The sequence below is a fragment of the Sphaeramia orbicularis genome, chromosome 7 (genome assembly GCF_902148855.1).
Source record: "Sphaeramia orbicularis chromosome 7, fSphaOr1.1, whole genome shotgun sequence".
In the NCBI taxonomy this organism is placed as follows: domain Eukaryota; kingdom Metazoa; phylum Chordata; class Actinopteri; order Kurtiformes; family Apogonidae; genus Sphaeramia; species Sphaeramia orbicularis.
In genome coordinates this window covers 2,152,290-2,169,795 of record NC_043963.1, presented here as the reverse complement: position 1 = coordinate 2,169,795, position 17,506 = coordinate 2,152,290, and the positions used below count along the sequence as shown (strand labels likewise).

Below are 17,506 nucleotides of genomic sequence, written 5' to 3'. Positions count from 1 at the left end.
ATCCATGTCTGTAAAATCAGATTTTCATTTCATTTTGTGATATTATTGTCTATTATTTTTACCTTCAATAAAACTTCTTGAACTGCTTCTGTATGAAATGTGTTGCACAAATAACCATAGTCTCCTCAACCAATTTATTAATAAATGAACTTGCAGACAAATTAGTGTAGTACCAGTAGTTGAGGTAATATTGGTACTGTGTTTATTTTACTACTAATTTGGAGACAGAATGTAATGATGTGTTTTATTTTATTTTATATATTTTATGTTTATATATCATTTTATATTTTTTTCTTTCTTTTTTTGTGTTTTTACCTAATTTTCAATTATTAAACTGCATTTGATCTGACTTGTGATATAATAAAAAAAAAAATTGCATAAAAATGGTGGGACTCCAGTTTGCTGTTTTTGTTTTGTTTTGTTTTGTTTTTGTTTTTTGTTTTTTTATAATTATTGTTATTATTTATTTATTTTTAATTATTAGTATTTATGGGTGAATTTCCCTGATAGAAGGGTCTCTGTGAGTTTATTTCTACCTGTTGGATATTCATGGACGCTCAGGTAAACTCAGCTATTAATGCCAGGGTTACTATGGTAACGCAGTGGGGAATCATGGGTGAGGGAAGTGATTTAACTTCGCAGCCAATCAAAACGTAGATAAGGTGTCACATGATCACGTCATTCTCTTCACGGTGCTAAGTTGGCTTTTATTAAACAGCGGCGTTTCACCAAAATAAACATCATAAGTCATTATTAGACGGTCCAGAAGGAAAATATCCCCACAGACTTTATGTAAGGTTTGTAGTTTAACCCTAAAGTTTTACATTTGTCCAAAACGGGTTCAGTTTGTTAGCGTTCGCTTAGTGCCTTGGCTACAGCTAGCTTAGTGTTAGCTTAGCCAATGTGTAGATTTGAACAGTTCACCAGTGTTTTTGTCTGTGTTCATGTCTGATATTCTGATGTCTGCTGCCATATAACGTCTAGTTTTTAAATGTCCTCCTCCTGCGTAATTTCCAATCAGGGTGGAGACTGAAAAGATGAAAACAGTCGGAGTTAGAGTGGATAAAACAGATGTGGATGAAGCTGCTCCAACATCAGCTCCAGCTGTGAGTATGTGATGTTAACAGGGTTTATATGTGTCATACATGTGGGAAGGAATGATCAACTGGACTATCAGTGTCTGAGGGGACGGAGCTGGCAGCATCAACTAACTTTACATAATAAAACCATTCATAGTCAACTTAGGTTCATGAATATTGTGTTTGTTGGCTCATAGTAATGCAGTTTGATCAGTTTACGCTTAGAACTGTCTTCTGTTGAACATAAATTAGATTATGGACCAGAAAGTCAACATTAGTATCATAAATTAAAGTTTCACCTGTCATCTCTCAAACAGGCTCTTTTTCTTAGTTTAAGAACTCTATTTTATGGAACTGTTTACAAAATTTAACTGTCACTTGTAGAAAAAAAAGATTTAGTCAATGTATATAATGATGTTCGTTTTGAGTCCCTGTGTCACGCAGCAGTAATTTAAGTATTTTTACCCCAAAATTTTATTTCTGTCAGTTGTACCATGTGTCATGTGAAAGTACTTACTCAGACCTATTCATACATGTATTAAATGTGCAGATCAGTTATTTAGTTTAAACACAGACACTATTGAACAGGACATGTGTCCCCGTGGAACCGCTGGACCTTTACCTGTTTTTGGAATATTTATGTGAAGGTTTTCTGTTGTTACTTGGCCAAAAAAAAAAAAAAACTTTTTGCTTACCTGTTGATCTATATTAATAATATAATTAGAAAACAAACCAAAGAAACATAAAATCTGTTTACTGATACTGCCAACCCACAAGTCAAATGTTATGAAAAACAGATTAACTTAATTTCAGAAGGACTTAATATCAGGGAATAAACACTGTTCACTCTGTTTTTCTGTCAGTTCAGCTCAGATGCTAATATTATCATAATAAACATTTATATTTCAATTGATGTCAATTATTTTTTGAATGTTCCAGTTATCACTAAAATAAGTATAAAGGCTGTTTGTTGTTTTTTCATTAGTAGTTGGTAAGGATACAAACTGATGAAAAACGTTCCATGATTTTGTGACTTAGTGCTTATACACTGGCCTCCACAGTATTTAATTGTACTCTCTGTAATCCAGAAGAAGATGTTTTGAAATTATTTCAAAGATACAATTTTTGTGTAATATCAAAATACATTTGACTAAAATGAAGTAAAACATTCAAAAGTGAGTGTTTTCGCTGTGTTTCTGGAGGTTTGTTAGATGTTTTATGAGGTGCTTCTGTTGTGGTTCAGGAGTTGTGGGATTTAGGAAAAAAAATTGAATGTCATTTGACTAAAAACTGTAGTTAATTTCACTTTTTAAAAAAATATTACAGAGAGTTTGATTGTGACACAGGATTGGGAGTTTTAGGTGTTAGTAATTTAAAAAAAAAAAAAAAAAAATGCACCAATTAATGCAATTATTTTGTCTATAGTTGTGTTATCTATGTACAAAAAAATGTCAAAATCTAGAATAGATAAACAATAATTGACAAAAAGTTTGAAAACTAATGCCACTTTAGATAAACTCTGATGTAGAAAAAGTCATTTTGTTAAATGTTCATGCTTTTCAAATGGATTTTATGTTATTTCTCATAGATAATGTCCAAAATTTAAGATTTATAATAGTAGGGAAAGCCCTGGAATATAAACAAAATACACCTTAAAGATAAAGAAGAAATGAATGTCATGGTACATAATGAATATAATTATTGCTTTTTTAAATCTCGCTCTAGTTTGAAGTTTTTTTTTTGTTTGTTTTTAATATGTGTATTATTGTTATGAAAGGAACAGATTATTTTCGATATGTATGGCATTTTGTGTTTGTGCTCAGTCAGAGTTTAGTCTGACATGCGTTGGATTTGTTTGAGTTATTTCTGGGATCTGACGTGAGAGTTCAGGGTCGGTAGAAGGATGGGGTAAGGGGGCGGGGCTATAGAGGTTAAACTTCATCCTGCTCCTTTTCAAATAGGTTTTCTTTTCTTTTTATATAAAATTTTTTGTTGTTTTGGTTTTAATGTTAAATTCAAAATAAAATAAACAATCGATCAGGGTATATACGGTTTATTTATATGTTTTTATAGAACTGTTTTCGGTTCCTTGCTGCCTCCTCATGGCACAATGCTAAAGTTTATACTATAGTCTCATGTAGTCTTGTGTCAAACTACAAAGTGAACCGCTCACAGATGTCAGAGCCAGTTTAGCGGAGGTGTAATCTAAATCTCCTCCCATTCTGGTCCAGATGACATGAATGTAAATGCTGTGAATGAGGCGTCTGCAGCGGGTGGAGGAGCGTGGAGCCCGGCCACAGCAGCACGGCGCTCCAAAGCGCATGTCCAGCTTATCCAAATACGATTTATTGGAACGCACAAAAGGAAAAAGCCCCTCTTCCCTCCCCGGCGCTCAGCTTCCCTCCAGTCTTGTGCTCCGTCACCAGGATTTGCCGCTGTTTCCGAACGCTGCGACTCTCACACTCCTCAGTCAGTGTGATTACTGTCGAATGTAGGTTATTGTGGCGCTGGCTGCCGGCGTTAACAGGATTTGGAACGGGTGCGTGTTGGGGGGAGCATGAGGACGTCTAGACAAGTTGTGACTAGGCAGCGTGTAAAACAGTGTGACAGGTATTACTCAGCTGCACTCGCTGACAGTTTACATGTAATGATGTTTTTTCTGATATGAGCTTTGAGCTGAATCCAGGATTTTCGCTCCGGCTGATCCTTCTGTTGCTTTCGGAAACTGTGGATTTGTAGCGCACTCGTCACCGGAAAACCAATTACTGTTTCAAGTCCAGTGATTGAAAAGCAGTTCCATCCAGTTAACTGTTGTTCTCAGTTAACATGTTGGAGTCAGGATTTTCCGAATTCCCCAAATATAAACTAGAACCATGACTCAGTCGGATGCATTCATCAGCCTCCTATCATCACCTGTTCATTCACTATTACGACCAGTTTTAGGTGAAATGGTGTTTTTGGAGTTCAGTGACCTCCACCTCTGACCACCAGAGTCGAACCTTTATTTATTTTACATAAACATTTACTTGGAGTCAAAATATTCCTCAGATGTTATATTCATTACAATGGACAGACATGTGGTCACAGCATCCTTGGCCTTTGACCTCTGACCACCAGAGTCGAACCCAGTGTTTTTCAGCTTTGGAGTCAGGACCCCACTTGGGGTTGCCTGAAATTTCTAGTAATTGATAAAAATAAAAATGAAAACTTCCTAATATAAATCTGTGTTGAGTTGACAGAACCAATCCCAATCCATAGCAGACAAACTGAAGCTGAAACTGCGGCACTGTGGTTCTGTTTATCTGTCAGATGTTCATTGTGGTCAGTTTCAGATGCTGCAGCTCTTTCATAATTCATAGTTTCAGTTCTTGTTTGTTCAGTATTAATTGTCCTCCTTGTAAATCACAGCTGGACTGACTGGACAGATCCTGACCAAGGAAAATCACATTCTCCCTTTGTGCAGTAATCTACACCTGGGTTTACTGCCTCTGTCCACAATAATAGACATTATATAGACTAAATGTCCTCTAAAATTAACCTGGATTTGAAACAGAGGATAGAAAACTAATACAGGATCAAAAACAAATTAATTTTAGCCAAAAAAAAAAAAAAAAAGGCTCAGTTTTCAATGTCTGGGGGTCGACAGAAATTTGTCATGTTAAAATGGAGTCAGGAGTAAAAAAAAGGTTGGAACCACTGAACTAACCTTTATTTATTTTACATTAACATTCACTTGGAGTCAAGGCATTCCTCAGATGTTACATTCATTACTAGAAAAGCACTCTGAGTGCGCAGACCTCCGCCAAGGCAGATCAGCCCCCCCCTTCAAAAAAAATTGAATCATTTGTTCCTTGTGCCAGATTCAAAATTTCCTGAAAATTTCATCAAAATGCGGGACAGTGTAAGGATAATTCGTGCTCGTTGATTGGAAGCTCCCAAGATGAGTTCAGAATGCACTTGGTCTCAATTTAACGATTTATTCTGATCACATGTGAAATATAAAAGCCAGCACTGGTCTTTCTGGACGAGGGCTCAGAAAGGAATTCAAGTCGCAAAAAGCTCCGAATTTCGGGTGTGGATGACAGTTATCTTCTTGGGTGACTCCACCCCATCCCTATCAACATTTCCTGAAAATTTCATCAAAATCCGTCTATAACTTTTTGAGTTATCTTGCGAACAGAGAGACGAACAAACAAACCCCCACCCACCCCGATCACCACCATAATTTAGTCTTTTGTTCCTTGTGCCAGTATCAACATTTCCTGAAAATTTCAGGAAAATCTGTTTATAACTTTTTGAGTTGTCTTGACAGACAGACAGACAGATGAACAAGCCCTAATGAAAACATAACCGCCGCCATTTCACTTAGCAGAGGTAATAATAGACAGACATGTGGTCAAGCATCCTTGACCCTTGGCCACTAGAGTCTTTGCAGTACGTCAAGGCAGATCAGTCACCAATCACTACCAAAATTTAATCATTGTTCCTTGTGCCAGTATCAACATTACCTGGAAATTTCATCAAAATCCTTCCATAACTTTTTGAGTTATCTTGCACACAGACAAACAAACAAACAAACCCCAATGATGCATAACCTCCACCGTTCCTTGGCAGAGGTAATAATCCTTTTTTTTTTTTTTTTTTTTTTTGCCTATATGGTCCACCCCTATTAGTATGTGCATCTAATCTTTAATGTGAGGACGCCCTAAACCTAACATGGTGACGCACACATTATAAAGAACACCTCCCACAGGGATCAGGATTCCACGTCATATTCCAGAATGAACCCACTTCAGCTCCAGTAGAACTAGTTTAATCCCAGTCCACGTCCTTGAACGTCTTTGACATGTTAATAGGTTCTGGTTTGTCAGAGCTGGTAAAATTCAGACGATAGTGAATCCACCAGGGGAAAATGTCTGTGACAAAGTAAAATTCATCACTTTTCTGGAGGATGGGTGCTTAATTAAACTGAATGAGAACTCTAATAAGACAAGGATGTGGAATATCCATCTGGCCTCATGAACTTGTTCCGCTATAAATAGAGCCGATTGTCAAACCCAATAAAATAAAGTGTCGTTTAATACTCGGTGAAGTGCATAAATGTCATTTGCATTCTTAAAGACAGGAAAATATTAATAACACGGCTGGGTTTGAAGATAAATGTCAGCAAAGTGGGTAATAAATGCAAAACAGAGGGAGAAAATTCAACCATTTGAGACAAATGTTAAAACAACTTGAACAATAACCAGTCAGAGGGAGGGTTCTTCTAATTTCACAGCAGAATCACACTGAAATGTTGAAAACCCATGAAATTAGAGGCTAACGTTCACTTCGTAGATAACCAAAGGAAAGTTCAGCTAAAAAAAAACGATCAATAATGTAATTAATCTTCTATTTACAGTAGTTTTATCTGTAGATCTGTTCGGATGAAAACTTACTTTCATCCACCATCGTTCAAATGAAAGAAACTCCTGAACTGATTTATACCACTGACGAAGGGTACGTTTACACGGCAACACTCCACAAAGATTTCTCCTTTGCGTTATAAAATCATTCCACGTTAAGACGAAGCCGCTATGATAACGATCTGCGTTAACATGAGTCCGCGAGGACGGCTGAATACGCTGTAGTGGCCATGCCAGACCAGTAGCTGGCGATGTAGAGCTGTAGTGAAACAGTGGCGGTAAAACACGCGCCTGCACACAAACAATTTCCGGTTTAGACAGCCTTTAAATGAAGAGAAGAAGAAGAAGAGGAGGACAACACTATTTACAAACAACAATGGCGAGTGGTCGTACAAAGACGCAGGACTTCTTTGTCTGGACAGACGAGCTGAGCACAGTTAGCAGCACGTATGTTGTTCTGAAACCGGCCATTGTTGTTGTGGTTGTTCCTTCTTTTTCTGCAGCTTTATTGTGTCATAGAGGCTGGCAAACCAGCTTGGAGGCGCATTACCGCCACCAACTGGCCTGGAGTGGGTTAACTGGCGGTTCTCGGCTGCGTCATATTTTACCCCGGAACGCTCTGATTCGCGTTAACACGGAGCTGAAATGCGGAGCGTATCGATAACGTTCCACCCTGGACCCTGGTATCAAAAGTTTCCGGATTCAGGCACTCTAGGCCCCGTTTCCATGGTAACAGAAGGCTAATCCGCCATGAAATCTTCCCGGAGTCGACTGAATCCTACGCCGTGTAAACGGCCCCTTAATCCAACCGGCGTCTTTGATCTGAATCTGAGGGCGAGGGATAGAAGTGGGTGGAGCTTAGAGCAGCAGAGTGCAGTCGGTGAGAGAAGCATGGAAGATTTTTCTGACTTTTATCAGTGTTTTAGGTGTGAATTCATGTAAATATTTATATATAACAGTGATGGTGCTGTTTTGGAGTGTTCTACTAGTGTGATTTGGATGAGTTTTTCTCTGTATTTTTGTGGTTTGTATAGTTGATTGATAGCTGTATTTCATCTGTAAATATTTGTATCTGTCATATTCATTATGAGCATTTACCGTTTTTTTGTCATAAATATGATACAAATTCAATTTTTTATTTATTTATTTTTTTTAATATATCACACTGTTGTTTTTTTAATGTTATTTACAAGACTTTTCAACATGTAACAAATATCACATTTATAATTTCAAGTAATGTGTTCATAATACAAAGATTAACACCGGACATGATAAACAAACAGAACCCACAGAGAAAAAAAAAAAGCAATGTAAGCAAAACACGCATAGCAAGACAGTGCATCCTGGTACATTTAAGGAAAGAAAATAAATAAACAAACAGGTCAATAACAATATAAACAATAGAATGTCTATACAGTTCCAGTCCAGGTGACATGTTCATGTAGTGTAAAAGAGGCTCCATATTTAGTTACATTTGTTGACAGAGTATTTAGGGTTGCACCGAGTTTTTTTCTAACTTTAACCCTTTCATGCATGAATTATGAGAACCAAAGTCAAGATTTTTATTCCTCTTTAGGCATAAAAAAAACAATGCAATAGAATTTTTTTTTAACGAACCAATTTTTCATGGAGTTACAAAAATGCCCACTCAGCTGGACACCAAGTGTTTATTCATTTTTGAAGCAAAGAAACATGTGTTTAAAACGCAATATCAGAAAGTGATATACTGTGTGAAACCTATGAAATAATATTTTTAATGCAGCAGATCTGATGTTTTCTCACATTTCATCATACTCTAATACTAGTTATTACTCACTGCATGGAGATAATATATATTTTAAAAAAACTTTTTGTTTAAGTAACCTGTTAATTACAGTCTAGTAACTGAAAACTGATTTACACTCAAACATGTTAGTGCAGATCAGATTTATCAAGAACAGCAAAGATACAGTAATGGTCTGAATGTCAGTGTATGGAATGGTGCAGAAGTGTCCACTGTGTTGGCTGATATGAAACTAAAACAAAATCCATAAATATACAAGAGAACAGCTGGAGAGTAGCTGTCCACTGTAGTGACCATTGTGCATGAAAGGGTTAAATTAAGCCTGAATTCTCCGATCAGATCACACTGGTTTAAGCATTTATGACGTATAATAATGATAACACTGGGTTACAAAAAAATGTTTTTTGCAAGTTGTCTAGGTTTTTTCAACTGAATTAGGACCATTTTGCACCGCTAAATCCGAAATGACATCTGTTTTTCTCAATCAGGTCAGGTTTTTTTGCTAATTTGATTTTGAAAAATTTGATCTTCTCACAAAATATAATAATTTAAACCAAAATAAGATTGGTAAGCACACTTTATGAAACTTGTGACTTGATTCCTGTTCGGTACAATGGTGTATTCACCGCAGATGTAGCAGAATACGTCAGGCTTATTTTTGCAAGATCTTCTAGTCGAAGCCATTTCATTCACCTGTAATATTAAAAAAAACCATTAATCATAAATTGGCAAAAGTCAAATCTTCAGAACTTGTTTATTGCAAAAATATGAAAGAATTTTGTATCATATGATGTGAAAATGCCCATAAATGTAAGCAAAAATGTTAAAAAGCCAATATGTAGCATAGTTCAGAAAGTTGACCTGATTGCGCCAAATGAATGTGATTTTTTTGGATTCAGCACCAAAATTATCCTAATCAGCTCAAAAAACTGAAAACAATAATTTGTTGTTGACCAGGTAATTAATGGTCACATACTGAAAGTTTAGTTCTTCCTATAAAAAGGTCGCAAAAGAGTAGGTAAAAAATAAATATTATTTTCTGAAGCTTTTATTGGAACACCCTCATAACTGAATGTCGTCCTGTTCTAATGGGAGTCCTTAAGGGTTAAATCTGTGTGTTAAAACATCTGAAAGACTCCAAAGGCTCCGTGGTGTGCAGTCAAACCCCTCAGATTCCAGACCACCATGACGTCTGTGAAGATAGGAGGCTCGCCGGTCACAGCTTTAACTCCCACTGACATTTTAACTCTCAGAATACTCTCATAAGTCTGGAATTTATAACCAGCTGTAAATGTCAAATGAAAGTGGAACTCCAAGTCGAACGGTGTGATGTTAATGTGTTGTTGGATGCCGCTCTAATGTTGGTACAATACGCACATTTTGAATAAATTAAACCGGTTGTAGGTAGGGCTGTCAGAAGATGTGCATATAGTACTCAGGGTTTTTATGGTAGTATTTTACCACTACTTTAACTGTACTTTTACTGTACATATTATGTATTATAGGTCTTTTTATTCTGTTTTTTATCACTTCTTACGTCCAGTGTTGGTGTCTGTTGGGAATGGGTTCAGTGTGTGTTTTTTTTTTTTTTTTTTATGCTGTCGTAACCAAAGAATTCCTGCAAAGGATCAATAAAGTATCTATCTATCTATCTATCTATCTATCTATCTATCTATCTATCTATCTATCTATCTATCTATCTATCTATCTATTACTATCTATCTATCTATCTATCTATCTATCTATCGTTCTATCGTTCTATCGGTTCTATGTTCTATCTATCGTTCTATCGTTCTACGTTCTATCTATCGTTCTGTGCGTTCTATCATTCCATCATTCTGTCATTCTATCTATGTTCTTCATTCTATCTATATTTCTGGTTGTTCTAGCTATTATTCTATCCATTGTTCTATCTATCTAAACTATCGGTTCTGCAGTCTATCACGCTTATTTCATTTCACAATCTGTATTGACATGAAAAAAGTTACTGTATCGTATATTTTTTTAGGTATTTATTCAAATGCAGATATGGCGGAAATCATTTTAGTTTTTGGTTTCTTTATTGTTTATATTTATTTGTTATTATTTTACACGTTTTATTAAATAATGTTCATTCCTTTGTTGGGATTGAACTCAAATCCTGTTCTGATGTTAGTTACTGCAACTAACAGAATCTGAACATTTGAACAGGATCTGAAACTGGAATGTCTGTTAAAACAGAATTTCAGTTTGAACACAGGAACATTTTGTGATAGACACATCAGCTCCTGTCTGATCAAATACAGATGTGTTTAGTATTTGTGCAGATTTCTGCTGTGATTCAATTTTTCAAGCAAACAATCATTTAAAAAAAAGAAATAAACAAAACATTGCCTTTTTAACAGTATCGTGATATGTGGTATCATGTTCCTAGTGTTGTGAGTTGTATGGTATGTCCAGATTCTTGTCGACACACAGCTGTAGTTGTAGGTGTTGAATCCTTGGCTTGGCTGTGATGTCGTTGGTGGCTGATGACAGGCGCTGTGTTAAACCTCCACCTTCTATTTGAATTCACAGCAACTGGTCACATTAATTAGTTTGAGTGGGAAGTCTAACACATGCAGCGATGAGTGACGGCGAGGAGGGAACGCCGCGCCACTTCCAGCTATTTAGAATGGATCAGAGAGGCCGGACGGAGCCCAGACACTGAAGCAGAGTGACTGACAGACAGTTACTACTGCACCCCCCGGGCGTCGGACATCACAGGGGATGATGGGAAGGAAAGTCACTGAGAGGCTGAGATAAGCTGCAGACAGAGGAGGGGGGGGGGCGTTCAGCATGATGCAACACATGACACCGGCAGATATTCCTGACTCCTCACGCTTTCTGCTGCCTGAATTTTCACAATTTGAAGCGTGACATGAAGCTGCAGAAACGGGAACAGAAGGTTAGTTTGAGGTGAAGCTTGTGTTCATTCAACCCCCTTTGACTTCTATATCTGCCTGAAATGAGTCGATGGATTATGTAAGACGACCAGTGCACATACACATGAACTTCATTGACCCTCACACTGCAAAAAATCTAAATCTGACCAAGTGTTTTTTTTATTTCTTGTCCAATATCATCACACTTAAAATAAGACAGAGTCACATGAAGAGGAACTTTTCAGTGAGATATAAGAACTGTATAGACAATAGATCTGGAAAATCTGATTTCAACAAATCTGAACAAGATAATTTCTATTTGTTCCAGTGGCAGATTTTTTTTTTTTTTTTTTTTTTGCTTAGTTCAAGATTTTTTTATTTCTTCAATTAAGAAAAAAAATGTTGAATTAAGCAAAAAAAAAAGAAAATTCTTGATTTAAGCAAAAAAAAAAAAAACTTGAATAACACAAAAAATCTTGGATTACGCAAAAAAAAAATCTTGAATTAAGCAAAAACAATTGAAGTAAGCAAAAAAAATCTTGAATAAGCAAAAAATTGAATTAAGCAAAAAAAATCCTGAATTAAGCAAAAATATGAATTAAGCAAAAAAAATTAAGCAAAAAAATCTTGATAGCAATCTGATTAAGCAAAAAAATCTAATTGAAACAAAAAAAAAAAAATCTTGAATCAAGCAAAAAAAAAAATCTTGAATTAAGCAAAAAAAATCTTAAATGAAACAAAAAAAAACAAATCTTGAATTAAGCAAGGTCGTATTTTTGGACCCAGTATTTGATTAAAAATTCATTAATCATGGGATGGCTCAGGGCAAGAGTTTAATTTTTTACATCCTGGGGGGAAATATGTCTCCATTTACCTTTTAATATTATTGGGTTTAAAAAGATGGAAAAGTGGTATGTATGAAAATGAACCCAGTTTCACAGAAGCATCCATTTATAAAGAGAAACACTTGGAGTTGTGAGTATTTCTAGGTTGTTATGACAGTATTGTACTGATCTGACCCACTGCAGATTAAATTAGTCTGTATGTGGAACCTAAAATGATTCATGTCTTCAGTGTAATTTTTACGTTTCACATATTCATCCCAGGGGCCAGACTGGACCCTTTGGTGGACTGGATTTGGACCCTGAGCTGCATGTGTGAGACCTTCGATGTAGATGTTCATAAAAGTAAATTCAAAGGGTTTTATATCAGAACACAGAAACTGAAGAAAACATGTCCTTTTTTAAACACATCATTCATTCATCATTCATTTATTTGTTTTGAGCCGTAGAAAAAAAAATAAAATTTTTTTTGTGTACAAGGAACTAATATCAGAACAAATACATTAATAAATAAAGTTGCATCAAGACAAAAATAACAACTGCCATGTACACTAGTAATCAAATAAATTCAACTATGTTCTGTTCAAAAAGCGAGTGGGAAGAAGAAAACGGGATAAATCCACCCCCAGCTCACATTTATACAACAGAACACATGACTTTTACTTCCATAATGACATAATAACATCTGTTTAGAGTTTTAATAATGTAAATAACAGGTAGAAAACAGATTAACCCTTTTATGCTCAGTGGTCACTCCAGTGGTCACTCCAGTGGACAGTTCTTCTGCAGCTGTTCTCTTGCATATTCACAGGTTTGGTTGTTTTAGTTCCATACCAGCCAACACAGTGGACACTAATGCACCATCCCATAATACACTGACATTCATATCGTTCCTTTAACTTTGCTGTTCTCGATTAACCTGATCTGCACTAACATGTGTGAGTGTAAATCAACTGATAATTGCTATTTTTTTAAATGCTGTTTTTATCAGATTTTAATTTGTCTTAGTTTTTATGGTGGTTGTATTTTGTTGTTCTTAGCCCGCTTTACACTCGTGTTATCACTAGTTTTACTTATTTAATGCCTTGTTTTATGTTTGGTATACGGCACTTTGGCCAGCTGTAAAGTTCTTAAAGTGCATTATAAATAAAGTTGGTTATGGTTATTAGACTGTCATTTACAGGGTCTTTTTTTTAACATTGCTTTTTTTCTTTTTGCATATTATCTCCATGAAGTGAGTAATAACTAGTATTAGAGTATGTTAAAATGTGAGAAACATCAAATTACCAGCAATAAAACTATCTTTATTTGATAGTTTTCACACTTTATATCAGTAAATACGTGTTTCTTGGCTTCAAAAAATAAAACACGTGGTGTCAGCTGATGTGGACATTTATGCAACTGTGAAAATAGGTTTCATAAAGAAATGTCAATCACTGTCAAGCCTGTCCCCAGACGATAGTCTGGTTTGTCTTTTATGTTGTCTGTCATTTCCTGTTTTATTTGTTAAGTTTCCCTCATGTGTCATGTGTGTTGTCTTGCTTCCTTTCCCTGATGGTGTCCACCTGTGTGATTACATGACTCCGCCCTAATCTGTTCCACCTGTGTCTCATTGTCGTCCCTCCCTTTTGTGTATTTAAGTCCTGTCTCTTCCCCTGGTCAGTCGCCAGTTTGTATTTTCCTTGTGAAGTACTTACCAGCGTTTTGATCCTGTCTGTCTGTGTGCCTACCTGTTTTTTGACCCGGTTTGCCATCTGGTTTTTGCCTGTCTGCCTTTTCCATGTCGGTTCTTCTGCCTCTGTCTGACCTCGAGTGTTTTGACCTCTTCACCTGACTTTTTCGGTACATGAGCTAGCCTGATCCCTATGTCCTGTGGCCCGTCTGACTGCTTTCCCTGTAGGATCTGTTTCCGCCACTGACCTCCCTCTGCTTCTCCCTAGTCGGGGTACCGACGCGTACTACCGAACCGGACGGAGGGTTCTCGTCCCCAGTCCGGAGTACTAACCCAGAGAAGAACTCAGCGTCCATTGTCCTCAAGATTTTGTTCATATACTATTCATGAACTGTCAGTGAGTGGTGTTGATATAACACTGTGAACTTTACTTCTGTCTCTGGGTCATGCCATCTGGGTTCAGTTTTCGTACACTGATCATTACAATCACATTGTTTTTTTTTTCATGCCTAAAGGACGAATGAAAATTATTAAGGTTCTCATAATTGATGCATGAAAGGGTTAAAACTGATGTATATTACACTTAGGAACTCTGTACATGATAGTCTGTAGCACCTTATACTACAGTATATGTTAAACAGTCATCCCTTCAAGTGAACTCACGTCAGCCGTCGACAGTCATACATACAGTCAGTCGGTCCACACTGAAGGTCCTGATTCATTCTGTAAAGCCATCGAAATGATCAGACCTAATTCATGGGGGGAAAATCTTCTTCTCTTGGCTGTGGTGGAGCTAATGTGGGTCAGGAACAGCTGGATCCTGCCGCTGATCCACTCGGCTGCCGGTCTGCTCGCTCCGCATAGCCTTTTATAGTAGTTATGTTTTCTGCACACGCCGGCACCATTTCTAATAGTGTTTCATTGAACAGGAAAAATAATTCAGCCTTTGAAAGCCTGAAAATGACCAGTGTTTGTCCAGCCTCGCTGCGTGTCTGATGGAAAGCTTTATGTGTTAAATGAGGCGGATCCACTGTCTTAAATAAACAGGTTTGCAGGTGATGAAAAGGAAGAAGAAGCTGACTGTCGAACAGGTTTGTGGAGTCTGAAGCGTCTTAATGGACGTGTTGCAGGGGAGGGGGTTGGATCTGGGACACTGAAGGCCAGCACTCCTGAAAGTGCATGTTTTTACATTTACAGTCATAATTTCACATCATGTAGAGCTGATCAAACCAGCAAACAAACAAACAAACAAACAAAGTCAGAAAAAAATTCAGTAATAGTAATGGATTAGATTCTACAGCTCTTTTTTGGTCATCACAGTGCTTTACATTCTTCATCCTCCCTCTGGTGGTGGTAAACTCCACCTGTATCCACAGCTGTCCTGGGGGGGGCAGACTGATGGAGGCGTGGCTGCCAGTCTGCGCCTACGGCCCCTCCCACCACCGAACAGTCACACACATTCATACACCAGTGTGAGTGGCACTGGAGGCAACGCACTGACGAGGACAGAGCGGGATTCGAGCCGCCAACCCTTTGGTTATTGGACAACCCGCTGTACCACCTGAGCCATGACGGCCCCATGTTTAGAATGAACATGTGAATATTTGAGGACAAGACAAGAATTTAATGCATTCGGCAAAGTTATTCTGATGAACGACATATGCATTAACATTGAACCTGAACTGGGAACTTACAGCCTCTCCTCCTCTACCTCCTCCTTCTCCTCCACCTCCTCCTATACCTCCTCCTCTACCTCTCCTTCTCCTCCACCTCCTCCTATACCTCCTCCTTCTCCTCTACCTCCTTCTCCTCCACCTCCTCCTCTACCTTCTCCTTCTCCTCTACCTCCTTCTCCTCCACCCTCCTCCTCTACCTTCTCCTCCCCCTCTCCTCCTCCTCCCCCCCTCCTCCCCCTCTCCTCTTCCTCCTCCTCACCTCCTCCTCCTCCTCCACCTTCTCCTCTACCACCTCCTCCTCTTCCTCCTCTTCCTCCTCCTCCTCCTCCTCCTCCTCTCTCCTCTGTCTCCTGACATAAACATGTTGATTCATGACGTATGATCAGATTCTGGACCCACTGATCACACAGTTTGATGGTACAGTTACTGTCTGAGCAAAAAAGGCTTTTACTTTCAATTATTACATGTAATTTTTTCTCCAAAAATATGGATACAATCACATCTGGTCACATGACACACACAGGCGTTAGGGCTGGATTACAGAACCAGTGTTGTGGATGATTTTGGATGGAATAATCCTTTTTTTGTGACTGTACGTTGTCATGTATGTGTACATGATAAACAGCATGTTGTTAACTCTTTCAGACCTGACGTGTCATGGCTGACACCCTGCATCTGCACTTTGGATGGATGTTACTGTTTGACTCTTTGTGTAATTGGAAAATGTCCTGAAACCTGAGATGTTTGCGCTTCATCGCCTTTATTGGGTCATGACGGTAATTTCACTCTCGCCTGTTAGGGTTGCACTGATCCGATATTAGGATCAGATATCAGCTCCGATATCGTTTTAGCGACCGATCCTTTGGGGGGGGTTTGTACTGGGGGGTGGGGGGTCCATGAGGTGGATCATCTGAGTGTTTTGGCCATAACCTGATTCTTGGTCCATTTTCTTGGAGTTGTCATGATTTTTAATAAGCATCGCTGGAGCGGGTCCGTCCCTGCAGACTTCAGCCCACCTCACCTCCTCCTTCGACTCTGGGGCTGCTGTGTCTAAAACAAGTGTTTCCTTCTGTTTCCTGAAACAGAACCACGGCTCCCAGAGCGGAGAGTAGGATCAGCCATGTGTGGAAACAGAGCTTATGTTTTCATCTGGGTTTGTTTGTCTGTCTGTCTAGATAACTCAAGATGTTCTGGATGGATTTGGATGAAATTTTCAGGAAATGGTGATACTGCCACAAGGAACAAATGATTGAATTTAGGTGGTGGTGGTGGTGGTGGGGGGGGGTTGGAACTGATTTGCCTTGGCAGAGGTCTGGGCTCTCCGAGTGCTTTTCTAGTTATATAATGGTTATTTCAATCATCCTAAAAGCAGTTTTTACTGTCTGAGAGGCAGATGTTGTTCCTTTGTTGGGACTGAACTCAAATCCTGTTTGATGTTAGTTGTGAACTAATAGAATCTGAACATTTGAACAGGATCTGAAACTGTCTGTGAAACAGAATTTCAGTTTGAACACAGGAACATTTTGTGATAGAACATTAATCCTGGTGGGTTCAAATAAAAATGTGTTTAGTATTTGTGCAGATTTGCAGCTGTGATTCAATTCTTTAAGGAAATGATCATTTAAAAAAGAAACAAACAAAAAAATTGCTTTTTAACAACAGTATCATGAAATATCGTGATATATTGTATCGTGATCCTAGTATTGTGATTGTATCGTATCACCGATTCATCTAATCAGATGAAAACAGGTGAGGGGGAGGATTATCATTCTACTTTTGTCCCAGTGCTTTGTCGTATAGTTGTGGTTGCACCCAGTGTGTACATGTTTGGGTTTGTTGTCAGATGACTGATGTGCGGTTGTTGATGCACACACATATACACACACACACACACACACACACACACACCTGTTTGTAGCTGAATTCATTGCTGTTGTCAGTGGAGCTGCATGTGCACTGACATGGACTCATGCATCTGTGGACGGGGTTGGACACTGACATTTATGGACACTCAGTCTGATGAAGCTGGACCTGTTGGTGTGTGTGTGTGTGTGTGTGTGTGTGTGTGTGTGTGTGTGTGTGTGTGTGTGTGTGTGTGTTGTCGTCGTCCGATCAGCCGGCCTACATGTGTGGAGGGATCGATAAC

At 38.1% G+C, this 17,506-nt stretch overlaps 1 long non-coding RNA gene across 1 annotated transcript; it reads left to right on the top strand.

Moving 5' to 3' along the window:
* The first annotated feature begins 676 nt into the window (after positions 1–676).
* LOC115421982 (uncharacterized) lies at positions 677–14,052 on the top strand. The gene is made up of 3 exons (XR_003935773.1): positions 677–792; positions 1,022–1,106; positions 13,953–14,052. It is a non-coding gene; the product is annotated as an uncharacterized LOC115421982 (long non-coding RNA).
* The last annotated feature ends 3,454 nt before the right edge of the window (positions 14,053–17,506 follow it).